The 18,439-nt window shown below is 39.2% G+C and overlaps 1 protein-coding gene across 1 annotated transcript in view; it reads right to left on the bottom strand.

Moving 5' to 3' along the window:
* LOC146004452 (homeobox protein Nkx-6.2-like) overlaps nucleotides 1–18,439 on the bottom strand; it is a 91,622-nt gene that overhangs the window by 52,531 nt on the left and 20,652 nt on the right. The window lies entirely within an intron of this gene.

The raw sequence follows: 18,439 nt of genomic DNA on the forward strand, positions 1-18,439 counted from the left end.
TGGAAACTACCATTGGCCTCAGCGAGGCGTGCTGGAAATGCGAAAGGAGTCCGCTGGAATTCCGTTATTTCCTCTGCACCCTGGAGAAACTCTCATTTGTTTGTGGTCGGAGCTTATGACGACAACGGGGGGATTCACATAACAGCGTACATTTTTAGGAATGGTTTTTAAGTCGTAACAATGAAAAGGAAATATAGAGGTGATTCATGGTAATTATTATACATGACTGGAAAGGTAAGTCGGCTGTTTTTGCGACTGGAGAAGAGTGGAAAAGGGGGGGGGAGACACAAAAAAGCTTTCTGCACTTTAAACAAAGTGGGGAGGTTGGGGTTGCCAACCGGAAGGTAAATTTGCAAGTAAATAAGATTTTTGTGCTTTACTGCAAAACTGTGAAATTGCTGCGGATAGTATTGTGGCTGCCTGAATTCTTCCATTCGTGGAATGCGTAACACTACCAAGATCAGGCGAGTATGTAGGCTGATGTGTTGGGGGAGGGGGAACAAATTTGAATATGCAACTTCACGTGGCTTAAAATTATATATTCATATTCTAACAATAGATGCCTCCCCGATGGCATAGTGGTAACGTCGTCGCCTTGTAATCAAGGGGTCCCGGGTTGGGTTCGATTCCCGGTGGAGGCACAAGGGGCTCGGATCAAACTTTAAACTGTAGGTCCAGCTCCAATTAGCCTTTCTGTGCATAAAGTGGACTTAAGACAACAAATCAATCAATCTAATAATATAATACTTTTAGAATAGAATAACATAGAACAGAGGTTCTCAAACTGTTTCGTTACACGGCGCCGTTAATGTTTCAAGATTTTCCCGCGGCGCCTAAGTCAGAATGTAGGCCAATCAAACACTTGCAACGCTCAGTTAGTGCGGTTAGGTTGCTTGCCGTATGTTAAAAAATAAACACACAGGTCTATTTCAAATTTAGAAACATTTTGCACGTAAAATACTAAATAAGCACATATTTGGAACAATCATATCTAAAACCGTGTGTAGAATAACAAGTATGTCATTTCAGTGAAAATATTGGAACATTTCGTGGCGGTGCCCCTGTAAGTCAGCCACAACGCACACTTACATTTCCTGAGCCATATTAAATCTTCATTAATATGTACACGCACTAATAAAATATGCAACTATAAGTTGCCACCAAGAGTAGTGTAAAAGTATCCACTTATAAGGATTTCCAGGCAACCATTAACGCTTTTCGTCAGTGGCGGCGATTGCGTGTCAAAACTGTGGGGGGGGGGGGGCAAGGGCAGTTTACTTCCCTTTGTATATTAGGTTTAGCAGAGTGCGGGGGCAAAAGTGGAAAAAAGTGGGGGGCAACTGTCCCCCACGCCCCCCTTAATCACCGCCACTGGTTTTCGGTGTTTACGATTCTAATTGGTAAGATTCCTTCCATATTTTGGCATAGAAATATTAATTGAATAGTCTTTTTTCAAGTGTTGCCCATGGGACGAGACGGGACAGGCTTTTAAAAATTCGAGACGAGACGAGATTGACCATGTGTCATAAGACAAACGAATATTTTCGAGACGAGACAGCATTTCCACGAGACGAGACAGGCCAAAGTCTCGTCTCGTGGGCAACACTACTTTTTTCTCGAAAGATGAGGAGCTAGTAAGGTTAATTTTAAGATGAAAGTGTTATATTTTTCTGTTAAAATTATTATTTGTAATAAAATGTTATTCGACTTATCTTATATCTAGTTATTAGGGAATTATATTTAATATAGCTTTGCATTTATACAACATTTACGTGTGCTTTCAGTTTAAAAATCTCCTACATAACACGACCAATCCACAAAAATTAATGTTACTTTGGAATTTAGTTTTGTTTTGGTAAAATAAATCTTAACTGTAATCTGGGAAAGGTTCGGTCCCACAGAACCCAAATGACTACGCCAATAGGTCACGCCACTAATCAGGCTCCACCAATCAAAACTTCCCCCTCGCGTTGGCCTAAGCAATGTTCACACTTTGACACACTCAAAGTCGATTGTGCTGCCACCGCCGGCAGCCACCGGAGAAGGCAAAAAACACTTTAATTTGCTCTGAACAAGCAGGCCGGAATGAAGTGCCGATAATCTGTGAGAAGGACGAAGGAGCAAGAAAAGGGAACGGGGATAAAAAAAAAAAAGGAACCGACGAGAAGAGCCGAGATGGCGACTAATTAACGTCTGCGGCAGAATGAGGTGTAATTTGAGACGAAAATGATGAGGGATCCAGGCGGAAGATAATGGCGCCAAAACATGGCTGCTCGCAAGCAGGTCGACACAATCTGGAAATGTCTCTGATTTTATCAATGTGAGTTTTCTTTTTAATGAGTTCAGCATTGTATTTTCACTCTGTTGTCCTCAAGAGTGGAGGAAATACTATATTTCCATGCGGTTACTTACGACTAATTTCTCATTCCTTTCTTATTTTCTCCGTGCTTCTATGACGAGCTGTCATAAGGCATTCTGGTTATTTGAGTTTCGTGCGTGTTTGTTGGGGTAAACTAGCCCATCTCACGTCCAAATACGATGGACTCTTATAGTGTGGAGAATTCACGACAGGTGGAATGTCAATGCAGAAATAAAACTTTGTTGCTTCCGTGGTTACGCGAAGAGTCGCTAGATGGCTCTGGCCGGTGTACATATTTAAAAAGTAAATTCCTTTGTGTGATATCCGATTTGCTTGCGGTTTGCTTATGCACAGGGACATTTTGAAGTGCCGGCCACTGCACGCATGGGCAATTTGCAGTTATGGCGGAAAATTATAAAATTTACAGCGTTTTGATCTAAGTTCCATCGTATGGTTAAAAGCAAAAAGTTTATTTCAATATGTATTACAATAGGATTCTTAACACATACACATACATGTTAACGTGTGGTTTCTTAAACATATAAATTGTTGATTTGGCAAAGACAATCGTGCTGTGCACAAAGGGACGGGGAACGAGTACTGGAAGAAGAGAAAGAAAAAGAAGAGGGAGCGAGGATTCCCGCGTGATGGACGCTGAGCAAACGGCATCGGAATTAAAAAAACGGTGACGAATATCTGCGGATTTCTGCGTGTAGGCCTGAGCTGCACGATTACATTACTCTGCCTAAAGGCCAAAAACGTTGAGTGAATGTTTTGAATAAGCACGGATCATTGGGACGGCCAGCTGGACTTGGAATGCTGAAACAAAACAAGGTGGGATGAGGAACTGATTTTGCCTCGTGATATCACAATGGAGGTAAGCTGCATATGTACTTTTAGCGTTGCATGAGCTCATGTATAGACGTTCGTTGGTAGATCTACCCGTTTGTTAACGTATTTCATAGCATGCTAGCGTGTGATCCGTGTGGTACTTTGGAAAACGAATAAATCATTGTTTGCACCGCGTGGACGAGCGCGATGTGGGTGGACGCCATTGATGTCTGAAAATTGAATTCTTAACATCTCGAGCGAAACCCGTGTGATATTTGATTATATATATAAAGTGGTAATTTGGGTATGATAAATATTGGACGTTATATATCACAGAATTATACTGCATGATGTACATTTGATATTGTTAAATTCTCGTTGGTCACATATATCATATACCGCGTGAGGCACCTAAAAGTACCACCTGAAATAGCGAAGAAACCAGAAACAGTAGCGATGTGAGGTTTGCGGGAAACAATAATATCAAATGGGGCTCGTAAATCGGAGGTATGGGGTGGGTCGAAAAATATCGACAAATGGGGCATCTGGAGCAAAGTCATATTTTTTTTAATGGAACGATATACAATAACATGCATAATATAAAAGAGCACACGCAGAGAAACACAACGCCGTTGGTCTCATGCATCTACTGCACATAGGAACGAAGGTATGGCCATGTGAAAATATATAAACAAACTAACAAGTGGCCCACTTGACCGTCAGTACCACGGCATGTAAGACTTCTCAGGTGCCTGACAGAACTGCCTTTACGCAGAGCAAGTTTTGATAGCAGGTCTACGAGATCGTGTTAGTTCATAGCAAGCAGTCGTAGTGGTAAGAGCGAAGATTATGGTGTTCACAAACATAGAAAAAGCGGACATGATCCTGATTTATGGGGAATGCCGAAAAAATGCCTCAGAAGCCTACCGTGTGTACGCAGAGAGATATCCGGACAGACGACAGCCATCTCGACGTCTGTTTGGTAAGTTATTTATTAAATTAAGAGACACCGGAAGTGTAACACCACGAGCACGTGTGCGGAACAAGCCAACTACAGGTGAGGCAGGTGCAACAAATGTTCTCGCCGCTGTTGCTGTGAATCCGCACGTTAGCTCCCGTGAAATTGCCAGGGATGCTGGGATGAGTCAGCGAAGTGTATTGCGCATTCTGCACACACACAAGTTTCACCCATATCATATCTCCCTCCATCAGGAACTTCACGGGAATGATTTTGTGGACCGTGTTCGGTTTTGCACATGGATGTTACGACACGACACACCCGATTTGTCACGTATCCTCTTCACTGACGAGGCAACTTTTACCAATCATGGAAATGTCAACCTAAGGAACATGCACTATTGGTCGGTGACAAATCCACATTGGCTTCGCCAAGTGGAACGCCAGCGCCCATGGAGTGTGAACGTGTGGTGTGGTATAGTGGGTGAACATCTCATTGGCCCTTTTTTTATACAAGGGACACTAAATGCTGACCAATACATACAGTTTTTACAACATGAACTGCCTGTACTATTGGAGGACATACCACTTCAGACAAGGAGGGAAATGTGGTACCAACATGACGGGTGCCCAGCTCACAGTGCAAGACGCGCTACAGCATGTGTGGAAAATACATTTCCAAATCGTTGGATTGGACGTGGAGGGCCTGTCAAATGGCCGGCTCGTTCCCCAGATTTTTCACCGTTAGACTTTTTCCTGTGGGGAAAGCTGAAGGACATTGTCTACCGGGATGTGCCAACAACTCCAGAGGATATGCAACACTGCATTACTGCGGCCTGTAGGGACATTCCCTACGAGATGCTACATTCTGTGCAACGATCTTTGCGTGGGCGCCTCGTTGCATGTATCGCAGCTGACGGCCACCACTTTGAACACACTTTGACAGGTTTTCGCTTCTTACGCAGTGGTTCTTCGACATACTGTCATGGTCATTTTCATTATGCTGTAACACTGTCAAATACATGGTGCTGACGATATCTACTGTATTTTTTCTTCCTTTAACACGTTCTGTCTTCATCTTGTCCAATGGCTTCCGACATCTCATACTTGCACATGCCGTGGTACTGACGGTCAAGTGGGCCACTTGTTAGTTTGTTTACATATTTTCACATGGCCATATCTTCGTTCCTATGTGCAGTAGATGCATGAGACCAACGGCGTTGTGTTTCTCTGCGTGTGCTCTTTTATATTATGCATGTTATTGTATATCGTTCCATTAAAAAAAATATGACTTTGCTCCAGATGCCCCATTTGTCGATATTTTTCGACCCACCCCATACCTCCGATTTACGAGCCCCATTTGATATTATTGTTTCCCGCAAACCTCACATCGCTACTGTTTCTGGTTTCTTCGCTATTTCAGGTGGTACTTTTAGGTGCCTCACGCGGTATATCGCAGATTTGTACTGCATGGTGTACATTAGGTATTGTTAAATTCTTGGTCACATGACCATATATGGTAATATTCACGATCAACGTATTGACAGCTGATTCACATATTTTAGTTCAATAAGGAGATACATTCCTTGGTACTAATATAGTATATGCTTCAGTTAAATTTGAAAAGCTCAGTTCAAATTCTCTTAATCAGCTGACTGACAATACAAGCATGAAACATGTGTAAATGTTCAACTCAATAAATGGGCTCAATGTTCCTTTGTGTTCATATTTCCATTCTTTAACATTTTCTTTCGTATGTATTTGGTTGTTCGTGACAGTGCTTAAATGTTTAATTCTTTCTTTTCAGAGGGGGGAATTCCGCATGTGTCTGTAATTTGGGTTAGTGTTGCTTTTATGGAAAGTGGGTGTTGTTATCTGTAAATTAAGTATTTTCAACTTGGCATCATAAGGTATAGAAATTTCATTCCGAAGTGATCTGCAGGCGTTACTGGCGTTATCAGGCAAATTTTCTTAGAACAAACAAGTTTAAACTAATGTCATTTAGCCCGTCTTAAGATTGATGAAACTCAGTTATTGAGTCGTTGCTGCCTGGTTTAATCCATTAAGTTTAAACTAATCTTATTTAGCTCTTCACACTTCCTTCTCTTTCTTAATTTCTGTTTTCCCTTCTTCTCTTTTCCTCTACCCATTTCTATTTTTCCTATGTCTCGTAATCATCAGTGTCGTATACTGAGTCCAAGATGTGGGCTATCTCACTACGTCACGTGGTCCTAGGCTATGAATAGAAATACATTTACCAACTCCTAAGAAAACAGGTTGCCAACTCGTAGGAAATGATGTTGCCAACTCATAAGAAATCAGGTTGACAACTCGTAGGAAATGAGGTTGCAAACTCGTAGGAAATGAAGTTGCAAACTCGTAGGAAATGAAGTTGCCAACTCATAGGAAATCAGGTTGCCAACTCATAGGAAATCAGGTTGCCAACTCCAGAATCACGATCATCATCTCAGTGATATGAATAATTTTATTTACAATTTCTGATAGATTTTTCTCCTGTATTTTATTATCTAATTATCTAGACTTCAGACTTCGCAGGTAGCCTAGAATATACGCTCCTGGTAATTATCCATTTCTCCTCTCTCTTCATTTCTGTCTCATGTTTTATCTTTTTTCCTTTATTTTCTTTTATGTCTACTTCTATTTCTTTCTCCCTCTACTTCTCTGCCCATTTCTATCTTGTTTTTCCACTGCTTCTCTCTACAAGGGCACTCGATATATCTGAAAAAGGTTCGTGCAATTTGAATGGTGAAATTGTAAAGATATTTACTGTCTCAGTTACAGCAATTAATCCCTATGTATGAACAAAATAACAAGAGAATGCCTTCACTAGAGACATAAGAATCATATTGGCTGGCGTATAGCTTACACATAGAGGTGTGCCTAACGGCATAAGGAAGGAAATATTAATAATTCTATCGTTCGGGACTCCATTTCCCGAACAGATACGAAAATGTTCGAAATTTCCCGAGGCGAAGTAAATCTCAAATAGTACACACTATTTTTCCTTCAGGTGATTATTTTTGAACTTCTGGTATAAAAACTGTTGATTTCAAGAATTTTCACACATGTGCAGTGCAGAAAATATCAAGAATTAAGCTAATTTAAATAAGGTCCTTTGCATTTTCTCTGTTCGGGATTATGATAAGTCGAGAAATCATTTCCAGAAGTCAGGATCTGACCTTAATAATTCACACCCCGCCATCTTAAAGTATTTTTTTTTACAGTATCCTTCGACATGTAAATAGATGTATCAGAGGTATCAATTTAGACTTTATAATGTGTAAAGAAGAAGAAGTATCAGTGTAGTAGTAGTGATAACTATAAAAGTTTCTATGACTGGGGCAAGATATGATATCTTACTCTGCCCCAACTGAGAAAGAATCCCCCTTGTCTACTTATCTCTTTCTCTGCTTTTCCTTCTTCCTATGTTCTCTACCTAGCTTTATATCTTTCTCTGTATAGCCGCCTGGTCATTGTTTTCAAGGTATTTGGATGGCATCGAAAATGGTAGTATCTTTATTTCTGCTGAATACTTTTCCAGTGTACTAAGGCCCGTAGCCAGGGAGGAGCCAGGAGGGCTTAGCCCCCCTGTCACTGCTGTGAGCCCCCCTGACAAATTTTGTAAAATTTGTTTGCAGTGAAGAGCGAAAATATGGACAGCAGATATGATTTTGCTCACAACTCGGTGATCATTTCTTTCATAAAACTTGATATCTTCCGCCTCCTGCACCTGTTTTCCGACATGATTATTAACGTACCACATACTTGGATCATAAGGTTCGCCGTAACACCATATGTTCCAGCGCACTCTTGAGTAAACACATTGTTCACAACAATGAGGAAACAAGAATGAGAGGCTAATAATGCGGAAAGATTAAGAGAAATAATAACTCGCCTTTGTGTCAATATGTGCTATCTGCATGTTTGATACAGTGTATAATGACAATATGCACTCGAAGATAAATGTCGCGAATCAGAGCAGGACGACGGGGGAGGGGGGTACACGCAGTGTACAGATGGGTTCATATTACTCGCGCTTGATAGCGTCGAACATACGCTCCACTCGATAATATATTGTTGGCAAAGAGACCGTGATGACGTTTGTTCGACCCTTCATAATGATAACGAAATTTAATTTCATTTGCCCATTACAAGAGAGAGGGGTGAGGATGGGGTTTGGGGAGAGGACGGTTGTAGCAATTAAAAATACACGAAGTGGTAAACCTTTTGCGTACGCTCAATCAATTATTGAGTGAAGTATTTACAACTTTTTGTGGATCATGAAGCACGAAAAGCGAAAGTTAGTGTGGTAGCCCTATGAAATAATAGTTCAACAACAATGTACTCCAGCACATTTAGCAAAAATAAGTATTAAAACTCAAGAAAATTGTAAATGTGGCAATAATAATCCTGATGCTCAACATTTATTTCTAGGATGTCCAATTTTTTCAGATCAACAAATCACTACGGAGACAAATTTATGGTAAATAAAAACTGAGGAGAGCGGTAAATGAAATGTTAGATCAGCGGTATATACCAGCGGTGGGAAAAAAAAATTGGCACACACTTTTTCATCATGAGAGGAAACAACATACAAAAGAGCTATAAATTGATAAACTACTTCATTTTTATATACTGTACACATACACAAGTACTTAGCTGTCTAACCAAAAAGAAAACATCAACACAAAATCACTTCATTTCGAAATTGCATATTCGGGGGAAGAAAGGAATGCAGCTTGACAGGGAGCGAAGTTTTCGAACTGAGATTATGTGCATGGAAAATCCCAAATTGCAGCGTCTTCCTGATGTGATCGAAGATAAAACGTTCTTCAGCTGCAAGTGGAAACTTTAGGCAAACGTTTCGCTACAAATCGACAGTTTGCGCGCAAAACCTCGATTGCCGGTTTCTCCGTGTTTTCTACTTAATTTGATGATATTTCACGGTTATTTCGCGAAAAAGCGTTCATTTCGTGGAAAAGCGTTCATTTCGCATTACTTCGCGAATAAAACTTATGCAAATTTCATCATTGGGGGTGAAGTTACGTGCAGAATGTTCAAAATTGCATCTTTTTTTCACATTTCGCGATTTCGCGCATCGCGAAAATTCAATGTCCCTAGAAATCACACTCTACAAAGGTTTACAACGTTTAAAAATTCCATTTCCAATAACACTCTCATCCATTCTAACAGATTTATTCCCTTCATTAATATGGATGCTGTATGCATATGCTCGGAAATGTAGACTCGAAATATAAAGTAATTTATTTATTTATATATATATATATATATATATATATATATATATATATATATATATATATATATATATAAATAAAAAACAGCAAAAGGTAAAAAAAAGTGAATTATTCATAATAATCGTTTTATGTTTGTGATTCTGATTAATTTGAGACACTAACTATCAATCTTAGAACAAAACATTAAAACAAATACAATACAATAACGATGTCTAAAGTCGACAAGATAATGCTGACAGGGACAATTAAAAAGAAGAAGAATTATCAACAACAATGGACCAAAAATGTATGTGTATAATAATCGCAATACGCTGATATGTTTTAAGTTTACGAACCTTCCGGACAAGCTTGATTGTTTCCTGGCATGACGAGATTTGATATTATTAGGGACATTGAATTTTCGCGATGCGCGAAATCGCGAAATGTGAAAAAAAGATGCAATTTTGAACATTTTGCACGTAACTACACCCCAAATGATGAAATATGCATGAGTTTTATTCGCGAAGTAATGCGAAATGTGTGCTTTTCCACGAAATGAACGCTTTTTCGCGAAATAACCGTGAAATATCATCAAATTAAGTAGAAAACACGCAAAAACCGGCAATCGAGTTTCTGCGCGCAAGCTGTCGATTTTTAACGAAACGTTTGCCTGTAGCTTCCTACCACTTGCAGCTGAAGAACGTTTTATCTTCGATCACATCAGGAAGACGCTGCAAATTTGCATTTCCCATGCATATAATCTCAGTTCCAAAACTTCGCTCCCTGTCAAGCTCCATTCCTTTCTTCCTCCGAATGTCTACTCAACTTCCAGTTTCATTGAACTTGCTAGCTGTAGCAGCGATAAGATTGGTCTGTTCCCGCACATCAAGGGAAACAATAGTGTCATTTGTGTTCAGTCATGAATGAATTTTGTTTATCATCATGTGATTTTCAACAAGTGTTTGTGTATGTGCAAGAGTGATTATTTTATTTGTTGGACAACAAGGATATCCTTTAAATACATACAATGAATAAATGACTTGAGATATGCAATTTAGAAATGAAGTGATTTTGTATTGATGTTTTCTTTTTGGTTGGACAGCTAAGTACTTGTGTATGTGTACAGTACATAAAAATGAAGTAGTTTATCAATTTATAGCTCTTTTGTATGTTGTTTCCTCTCATGATGAAAAAGTGTGTGCCAATTCTTTTTTCCACCGCTGGTATATACCGCTGATCTAACATTTTTATTTACCGCTTTCCTCACTTTGTATTTACCATAAATTTGTCTCCCTAGGTATTATTATATTTGTATTGTTATCTTCTTATTTTATTTTGGTATAAATTTGCCGAGCGAAGAAATTTGTTATTGAAAACCAAACAATTAATCTTTACATTACAGTAAAACCTCGTTAATCTGTACTAATGGGGGGATAAGTTGACCGGTTTAACGAAAGTCTAGATTAACTGAAATAATCTAAAAGAAGAGTAGAAAGTGCATTAAAACTCCGTTTATAACAACAAAACACGTTTATTATGGTGTATTTAAAGGGCATATGCCTAAATACACTATACAGTACAGCTGCGGGAAACAAAATTTCATCAGTGGTTGACTGCCTTTTCTTTGGGAAGTTACCGTATTGACTTCTAGCCACATTTAAAACCTTGCATTCGGCTTTTTTTTTCCTTTTGCCTGTCCGGATTAAGCGAAGTCCGGCTTATCGGGGCCTGGAATAACGAGGTTTTACTGTATTTTGAAGACTTATGAAAAAAGAAAGTATTACTACACGTTCTATGACGCGTGGAAAAGTTCTTTCCATTGTTTACAGAAAAGAGTGAGTTTGAAACGGAATGTAGAGACTATAACCAGAGTATTTTCGCCCTTAAGTTCGAGATAAAGTTTCATTTTGAAGAATTTTGTTACAGGATTAAGGCTTCATGAGTCTGTGTATCCGTATATTGCTTTTGTTTTGTTTACTTATAAATTTGGTCAGTGGCGGCGATTGGGTTCCAAAACTGGGGAGAAAAGGTGTCAAAACTGGGGGGGGGGACAGTTTACTTTTCCTTGGTAGGTAAGGTTTAGCAAGAAGGAAGAAGTGGCAAAAAGTGGAGTGGGCATCTACCCCCTCTAATCGCCGCCACTGATTGTGGTTGCTACATTGTTTTAATCAAGTTGATTCAGTTTTGTATTCACAGTAGCAAGACCCAGATAACAGTTGATATTCAATACATTATTGTTCCAGAACATTTTAATATAAAGGGTTTAAAGGTTGTAAAGAAATCTCTCGGAATTTCGTTCTTTACAGTTGGCAAGTATAATCATGTTGGGATCCAAGACCTACAAGTATGACGTCATGTAAAAGTCTCAGCTCGGGCCTTCTTCTTTTGAAGGCACTGGCCGCGCCAGATCGAGCGTTTCCTCGAATCGGCGTTTGCCAACCAAATATCGGGCGGCCCGTTATTGATTCTATACGCCTTCTTGGGACCCGTGTAATGAAGACTCTCGGGTTGACAAGTTGGGAGACCTATCCCCCCCTTTCCCCCCTCCACCGTCGCCGCCAAGGGCCGAAACGCGCGCCCTCACGGGACAGATTGCCTGTAGTAATTAATGTCAGAGTGTTGTTTGATTTTCCCCAGTTAATAACCTTGTCCAGATGTTGCCTGGATCTGCTACCACTGACGGCGTTGCAGTGGACTATCAGTCACGACTCTTATCTGTACTGCCACATTAGCACATACCATTTTGTACAGGGCGCACCAATAACTGAGCGTGTTATGGGTCCTTTTCTTTCTCTTTCTAACCCCCCCCCCCCCGTAATGTGTCTTTCCTCTATCGTGGAAAAACGAGCAGAATTGGAGACAATTTCGAGAACAATAAACTTCGAATTGTGTAAGTTCTCTTACAACAATCAAATTTAACTCCCTGTCAATGTTAAAGCGAAGGTTTACTCAACGAATTGATACATAAATGAAGACGGAAAGAGGATCTGAAAGAGGGTGAGAGAGAAGGAAAAAATAGAAATAAATAGGGAGAGAAATACAAATCAAAAGAGAAGGATGGGCATTAAACGAAGATGAAAGAAGTTGAGGGTGGAAACAAAAAAATGAGGAAGGAGACAAGAGTTTGGTTTGGTGTTTTAAGTCCACTTTGTGCACAGTAAGGCTAATCGGGAATAGACCTACAGTGTAAAGTGGAATCCGAACCACTATGTGCTTCCACTCGGGATACCTTGATTTCAAGGCAACGACGCTACCACTGCGCCATCGGGGAGGCCCCATAAAAAGAGAAAGGTAGAATAATAGAAATTGATTAAAAAGAGAGCTAAGGGAAAGAAAAGAATGTGAAAGGAACCAACAAATACAGACGTGGAACGAAAGAGAGGTAAGCAAGGAGAACATAGGAGAGGAAGAGAAAGAACAGCGAAAGGAAAATGGATTAGAAAGGGAAACAATGAATGAGAGAAGGAGAGAAAGAAGTTTGAAGTCAAAGAAAAGGAGTGAGTGAGAGAAATAGAGGAGAAAGAGGGGAAACAAAAGGTAGAAAAGATGAGTAAAGCGAGGAAAAGAATGAAGAAGAGAGAGAAGAGAAAGGAAAAAAATGGATGGAAAGAGATGAGTAATGCAATGAAATGGCAAAACAAAAATCATTGGTATCTCCTTTCACATTCTGAGACACATGAAAACTGCTAAGATGGAAATTTGATATCGCGATATATCGTCAAGAAAATATCGTCACACGATACGATACGATGTTTTTTTCCATATCGTGATATCGGCGATATATCGTCTCCACAATATATATCACCAAATATCGTGACGATATATCGCCAAAATATATATCTCTTACACGATATATATCGCTAAAATATCAACGACATAACGCCAAAACGATATATATCGCCAAAATATCATGACGATATATCGTCAACGCGATATATATCGCAAAAATATCGACGATATATCGCCAACACGATATATTATATATCGCCAAAATATCGTAACGATATAACGCCAAAATATCGTAACGGTATATCGCTTTCACGATATATATCGCTAAAATATCGTGACGATATACAGTTTACACGATATATATCGCTAAAATATCGTGCCAATATATCGACAACACGATACATATCGCTAAAATATCGTGATATATATCGCTTACACAATTATATCGCTAAAATATCGTGACGATAGGCTATATCTCTTACACGATATACATCGCCAAAATATCGTGATGATATATCGCCAACACGATATATATCGCCAAAATATCGTGACGATATATCTCTTACACGATATATATCGTTAAAATATCGACGATATAACGCCAACACGATATATATCGCCAAAATATCGTAACGATATATCGCTTACACGATATATATCGGTAAAATATCGTGACGATATATCGTCAACACGATACATATCGCTAAAATATCGTGCCGATATATCGACAACACGATACATATCGCTAAAATATCGTGACGATAGCCTATATGGCTTACACAATATATATCGCTAAAATATCGTGACGATATATCGCTTATACGATATAGGCCATATCGCCAAAATATCGTGACGATATATGGCTTACATAATATATATCGCTAAAATATCGTGACGATATATCGCTTACACGGTATAGGCTATATCGCCAAAATATCGTGCCCATATATAGCTCACACGATATATATCGCTAAAATATCGTGACGATATATAGTCTAGTTGATATCGCCTGGACGCAATATACATATAACACTACTGGTGATCGTACTCGAACCTACGACCACGCGATTACCCCCACAATGAAAACATGGCCGCCGAAAAGATTTCACCTTGCGCTGTCGAACAATTCCATCCGGTTGAGAGCGAGGGAATTTTTTTTATTTTTGCAAGGTTTGCACGTGCTTGTAATGTCCCGGCTCAAACGTCCCGAATTGTTCTAATGATGGGAACCATGATGACACCGCCACGCACACATGCGCCCTCAATGATGTTGGCCATCATCATCGTGTCCATCACGCACGTGACGCTGCGGTCGGGCGCTCGGTGAAGCAGATTGGGGAGCGAAAAAGTGCGACGCCCAATGTTGCCAGGTCAGTGCGCTGATATCCACGACTTGCTTGGTCCGATAACACTAACATGCTTTTCTCTACTTGCAAACAAACACTTTCAAAGCTGCCACCAGGATTACGATCTTAATATTTTATATTTCAAGTATTGATTTCTCCTTTTACTTTTTTAATTTCCATAGTTTGTATTTCACTGCTGCTCCTGAACACTATTCTTGTCTATATTTTATTTTTTCCCACTTTTATCACGTGTGAGTGTATGTATGTATGGTAAAGATGCTTTGGCGTGTGAATCCACGGCCATTGAAGCTTGTGTTGTGTCCATGTGTATTTGTTTCACATCTTTTTATTTATTTTACTTCGCTTTCCGCCACTTTTGGATAATCGCGAAGATGATGATGAATCGTGATAAGACGGAGTAGATGAAAGAACATTCACAAATATGACGACACAAGTTCCATAGACGATTAGGGGCAGTTTACCCACTGTACCCCCTCGAGAATTAAATCCAATTTTCTTCTAATCGACAGATTTCAATGTTTTACGTAATGGAAAAGTGGTTCCAGCTTTAGGAAAGCACAAATAACGGAGATATTTGATCCCAAAGAATGGCCAACGTAAGTTAAAACCTACAATTTCAGAGTATTTTCGCCGCTTTTGTAAGTAGAAACTGTTTGTATGTACACTAAAATAGCGAAAGAACACGCAGAAAATAGCTATCAGTACGAAACCCAACTACGTAAAATTATAGCTGCTGTTGTGGAAAGTCGTTTTGGGTGCTATATTCACTTGCGCGACGCCTTCGGGATGTTCTGCTACACGGTAAAGTAACACGCTATGGTAACACGTACTTTACTTCACAAGAACACATTTCCGAGAGCTAAAATCAACTGAAAAAGTTCATGAACAACAAAATCTCCATAAACCATTCAAAGCATTTCACATTCTCCAGCCATGAGTCCTGACGCCAGAGCCTCGTTAGTCTGAAAAAAAGGCAGTCCAAGCATCATCTTCGCGATTGTCCAAATGTGGCAGAAAGCGAAGTAAAATCAATCAATATATCAATGTTTGTGTGTGTGTGTGTGAAGGTACACTTGTCCCCTGCCGTGAAGGCATATGGGTATGTGGAAGTAGGGGTCCCACACACTCATATAGTCTCGACCATTTTATTTGGAGGTGATGTGATGAACACCACGCTCCAACCCCACTCTTACTCAACAGCCACAAGATTAGAGGGTAGGTGTGGAAAGTACATCGGGACATATTCCCACACCACCTGAAATGACCAAACGAAGGAATCGAACCAGCTGTGTCCGCATGGTAGTCAGAGATCCGTACGACTGGCGACGTCTCTCTCTCTCACACACACACACACATACCTATTATACACGTGCGCTGTTGCCACGTTCAACACACACGTTAAATAAAAAATCTGTATAAAATCAGTTTCGCAATGTAATGTGACAATGACAGTGGGTTCAAAAACGGCCGCAAAGAGCTTGAAAACCAGACCAAAAAAATCTGAAAATTAACAATTGTATTTTAAACCTTTCTAATTGCACTGTATTTACATTTCATCACGATCGGACCACAAGTTTTTAATTTATAGAACTTTAAAGACAGCGGCCGATTGGGAAACTAAAAATAGTCACTTTATTGTTTTCACGACGATAAAAAAATCGAAATCATTCGCGAAAAAAATGTTGGTTACCACAGCTCAGCGCAGAATTGAATAAGCTAAATTTTGATGTAACTCGTTCTTATGTAGGTCAACCCGTTAACTTTTAATTGGAGTCCAAACTTGAGTATCTATAATTTTTAATCCGATAGTTGGGCTGCAACAATAATCAGTACTACACACAGAAAACTAAATGCATCATATTTATTCATGCAGCAGAATGCATCGATTGATGCACTAAAGTGTGTTTTGTAGCTTCTTCAAAGAATCAGATTCACATTTGATGCATTTTGGTGCATTTTTGTATGTCGTGAAAGAAACACCAAAATGCATCAGTTGGTGCACCTTGAATGCGTTTTGATGCACCAGAATGCATCATCCAAAAAGATGCATTAAGGTGCATCAAGGAACATCAACTGTTGCATTGAAGTGCATCTCGACTGAAAGGAATCCTCACTTGAATCAAATGATGCACTTTGGTGTTTCTTTCACGACATACAAAAATGAACCAAAATGCATCATATGTGAATCTGATTCTTTGAAGAAGCTACAAAACACACTTTAGTGCATTAATCGAAGCATACTGGTGCATCAATCCATATGATGCATTAAGCATTAAGTTTTCTGAATGTACCTTTTCGTTATCGGCTCATCGGTAAAATTACTATTTTTACCGTTCCGATCTGTCTATTAACAGTGTATATTTTAGTGCGAAATGTCTTCATTTTGTTGTTATTTTGATGGATATAAGCGTATAATTCTTGTGTAAACGCTTACGCAGTGCTCTTTTCGAAGGAAAATTCATTGCAATCACATGCCTAATTAAAAAGGTTACTGAAGCATTCATGACCCTCAAAGAACATTCAACTTTATCGGGTCGGTATGATCGGTAAATTTTATATCGATACTTTTTAGGAATCGGTAAACATTACACTGGTCGACATGGGTTTCGATGTCTCGCAGATGACTGTTGTGTCTGAATAATTTCAGCATGCCGATTCCAAAAATGAAATAAATTTTTTCCCATCAGGTCAGAATTTTTCACAATTTTACAATCGATATTATGATATTCGCAATTACAGTACATTTATTACATAACGCAACAGGTTATTTCCTAATCAATAAGCTATTCTGCAAGTATTTTGAATGCTGATCACGGAAATATCTATTTTTTTTCCCCATCACGTCAGGATTGTTCACAATTTCACAATCAAAATTCTCATATTAGCCCTTACATAACATTTATTACACAGCGCAACAAAGTAAATTTATTTAATGGTAATTTCGGTTGTTTGCAAACCAATATGTGATTCTGGTAGTATTTTGAATGCTGATCACGCAGATGGCATAATTCTTTCCCCATCACGTCATTTCACAATAAAATGTGTTGTTCCATTATTTCCTCAATAGATGGTGCTGTTTTCATGGTGGTTAAATATTGATTTTGTACAAGTTTTGCCAATTTTGAACCATAAATGCATATAAAATTATATGCATTTAATCCACCTTCCACCTTCACATGACACATTAACATGAAAATTGAGGACTAAAAGTGGTAAACGTTGTAAGTGCCAAAAGCGAAAGTGTTGAGAAATCGCATCGTTCCGCACATCAGCCCGTAAGAATAGTGACCTCTTTACACGTCCTTTGAACTACTTAGAGGGCTACCAGCCACATTTCACGTTTATCACATTATAAAGCATGGCACATTTCACAGTTTAACGTGGAAAACTGTGTTTGAATTATTGTGGCACTTACAGCGTTTACCAATTTTAGTCTTCAATTGTATGAACTTTGATTACGTTGTTTTATTTTCGAAATTCCTCATGGAAATTTCCTTCACAAGATGTCCAAAACTCAATGTTATAACATGGTGGGTTGATTGAACCTAGTTGGAGAAAAATCCTGACCTAGAGAAAATTCCTGACGTGATGGGTAGAAATTGACGCCATTTCCGTGATCAGCATTGAAAATACTTTCAGAATCACTTAATGATTTTGAAACAACCGGAATTTATCTTTTGTTCCGTTATGTAATAAATGCAATGTAATGGCGAATATGAGAATTTTGATTGTGAAATTGTGAAAAATTCTGACGTGATGGGAACAAATGGATGTTATTTCCGTGATCAGCTTTGAAAATACTGCCAGAAACACCCATTGATTTCAAAGCATCCGAACTTTTTTCTCGAAATGTCGACCAGTGTCTTCACGATGGGAGCAGTGGTAACGCTCTCGCCATGTAATCAAGGGTTCCCGGGTTCGATCCAAGGCGGAGGCAC

The sequence above is a fragment of the Lepisma saccharinum genome, chromosome 21 (assembly GCF_977018435.1).
Source record: "Lepisma saccharinum chromosome 21, izLepSacc3.1, whole genome shotgun sequence".
Lineage (NCBI taxonomy): Eukaryota > Metazoa > Arthropoda > Insecta > Zygentoma > Lepismatidae > Lepisma > Lepisma saccharinum.